General features: G+C 41.7%; 1 pseudogene; it reads right to left on the bottom strand.

The window, feature by feature from the left end:
- Nucleotides 1-2,266: 2,266 nt before the first annotated feature.
- Nucleotides 2,267-3,048, bottom strand: LOC116543795 (annotated as a pseudogene).
- Nucleotides 3,049-3,359: the final 311 nt, after the last annotated feature.

Genomic DNA, 3,359 nt, shown 5'->3' with positions numbered 1-3,359 from the left:
GTCTCAAATGTTTCTGAAATATTGTTCAGATAATTACCTAAGTCATAAAACAGTAAGTATAAAAATTAGTAATATAAGATTAATATATAAAATGACTAATATAATTACTAATGTCAGCTGATTTTTAAAATTTATCAGTAAATTTATTGAGCTTCCATTAAAATATTAGAATAAAATTTTTATTTATCTTTGAGATAGATAATCATGTTTTTAGTAAAGTTCAATGTTAATAATCCTTTATAGTTAATCCATTTGCGTCTCACCACAAAGTCCTGTGATAGCCAGAGAATGATTTGCTCCAGGTTACAAAGCTAATAAGTAAATGGAATAAAGATTCAAATCTGGAACCGTCACCTGGGCACAGGGTCTTTTCCTAATTTTAATCAGAGTTGGATTATATGTCTGAAACCAAATACACCTAATAAGGTAGCAGGCATGTTGTGATCTGAACTGTTGAATAAACCTCTTGGGCTAGGTTACAGCATTAGATTGCCATGGTAGATAAAGCAAAAAAAAAAAAAAATAGATATGGCAGCAGATTATGGTGATCCTGGAATCCCAGGCTGAGCACTTGCCCTCTTGTAGCTAAGAATTCATCAAAACATAATGAGAAAATTTATAAACAGGGTGGTAAGGCCACATACTGGGCTTCTTCAATCAGATCAGCCAACAGTTCCCTGGAGTCTCCACTAGAGAAGAGCTGGGTTAGAAGATCAAACAACATATACACAAAACCATTGCGTAAACGATATCTTCTTTCTCAGATACAGAAGAGCATAGAAGAGGAGGTAGTGGTAGTTGTTAAATTTTGTGAAGATGAATAAATCAGAATGCCATCAGGGTGACAGATTCAAGACCTTCAAAAACCAAAATACAGTCTAAGGAATTAAAATCTTCAAGGTGTTGCCACAAAAGCATAATGTACTTCAAATTAGCAATAAATATATAATTTCCAAAAAATAGTTGCCTACTACGTGCTAGATGTTGTACTGCATGCTCTTATTTTATTTAATTGTCACAACTGTGTGAGGCATTTTCCCCATCTTACCAACAGGGAAACTGAAGCTCATGTTACATGAGCTTCCTGATGTCGCATCGTTAGTAAGCGACAGGCAGAGCAAAATTTGAACCCAGATCTAAAGCAAACACTTTTATAAAAAACCGTGTAAACAAAATGGATAATGATTAGAAAATGTACTGACTCCTAACTTACGACAAAATGGCTCGGTACTCCAAAATTTCCACAGTCTGCTATGAAATTTTTTCCCTTTATCTGCCATTACCACCACCTGGTGCTTTAGTCTGGCCTATGAGGTTCATGCAGCCTTCTCTGATCACAACTTGCACTTCTCTATCCCCGCTCGATCTATTTCATCTAACGGAAGTATTGACATCCGTTGTTCTTCTTCCTGATGAACTCTTATCCTTTATCCAACGCATCATAAATGCTGCCTTCTCCGCGGAGTCTCCTAACCATCCAAGTTAGGAGGGATCTCTGTTTCTTCTCTTCTGCACCTCACTGGGAACATTTCCCTACACTATACTTAGGGTACCGGTTGTATGACTGACTGTTTAACTATTTTCCTACTCTACCATATTATCTGATGACTGAAACCATGTCTTTCACATTTCTAGATTCTCCATGAGTAGGTAGTTCAGTGCTCAAATAATACTAAGAGTTTCTTTTCATTTCCCTAGAGATAAAGAAAGTGAAGAATCTGATCTCAATCCTGACTGAGTTAAGGTAGCAAAGATGCATTTCAAAGGTTATTAGCTAGAAAACAGTCTTATCAATTACTTGAATGAGAAATTCCTCCTATGTAATTAGGCCTGCCCCTAATCCACTAGGTAAGATTTATTTTCTTTAAATAAATTCCTCTTCATTGAATGTTATAAACTTTTTAAAAGTCATTGAATTCTTCAAACAAAATCTTACTTGAAAACTTAATTTGCCCCCAGAACATTATAGTTGGAACAGCTCTTCAAACATAGGTCCAAGAAGTATGGTAAAAAAATCGCTAGGTGAAAAGCAAAATGTTTAAGTTAGAGAGAGGGTGCCTTAAAAGCCTTATCTGAACCTCACACCCTTTTATTTTATATACCTATCAGTGCCGAGGGAGTGAGGCTACAAACTTTGAATTCATAAGGTATGGACGAAAATGGACTTCTAAAAGTGTGAAAGATTCCGGGATTTGAGATTCATGCAGGCTAAGATTCATGATGCCCAGGTTGGGGTGATATTAGGTTTCCAACGTGTGTATCAGAATTAGCGCCAAGGCATAGAGCGGCCTGAAGTAGCCCTGGGAAACAGCTCCTGGATTGCCCTGCTGTCACCAATAAAGGTGGTAGACATTTTTAGCCCTTGGGGCAGGATGTCACAGATAGCCATTTTCTCATGGTTGGGTATCCACTCAACAAAGTAGCTGCTGTTCTTGTTTTGAACATTAAGCATTTGCTTGTCCACCTCCTTCATGGACGTGGCCTCTGATCACTGCAGGCACCGTCAGGTAGCAGCCATGGCAGGAGTCTCAGACCACCATCATGTTGTTGGCATCCAACATCTGCTGGGTGAGCTCGGGCACTGTCAGGGTCTGGGACTGCTGGCTTCCCTGGCTGGTCAGGGAGACAAAGCTGGGAGTGAGGAAGTGTCGGTGGAGGAAGGGGACCATGTTCACGGCCAGCTTCCTGAAGTCAGCACTGAGCTGGCCTGGGAAGCACAGACATGTAGTGACCCCACTCATGGTGGCAGACACCAGGTGGTTCAAGCCACCGCAGGTGGGTGTAGCAGCTTTAGGGTTCTGAAGCAGATGTTATAGAGAGCCTCGTTATCCATGCAGTAGATCTCGTCTGTGTTTCCTATGAAACGGAGAGGGTGGCATTGTAGGGCTCCACCACCGTGTCTTACACCTTGGGTGAGGGCACCACACTGAACGTGTTCATGATCCTGTCTGGGTACTCCTCCCGGATCTTGTTGATGAGGAGGAAACCCATCCCAGACCCAGTCCTCCCAGCCAGGAGGGCCTGGCCACTTTGCTGCTTTTTAATGTGTTTTTTTTTGTTTGTTTGTTTGTTTTTGAGACAGAGTTTCGCTCTTGTTACCCAGGCTGGAGTGCAATGGCACGATCTCGGCTCACTGCAACCTCCGCCTCCTGGGTTCAGGCAATTCTCCTGCCTCAACCTCCTGAGTTGCTGGGATTACAGGCACGCACCACCATGCCCAGCTAATGTTTTGTATTTTTAGTAGGGACGGGGTTTCACCATGTTGACCAGGATGGTCTCGATCTCTTGACCTCGTGATCCACCTGCCTCGGCCTCCCAAAGTGCTGGGATTACAGGCTTGAGCCACCGCGCCTGGCTTT

This window comes from Sapajus apella, unplaced genomic scaffold, assembly GCF_009761245.1.
Source record: "Sapajus apella isolate SASKATOON/1434 unplaced genomic scaffold, GSC_monkey_1.0 scaffold196, whole genome shotgun sequence".
Taxonomy (NCBI): Eukaryota; Metazoa; Chordata; class Mammalia; order Primates; family Cebidae; genus Sapajus; species Sapajus apella.
Note: the sequence above shows the minus strand (reverse complement) of the source record. Positions and strands in the feature narration are given on the sequence as shown.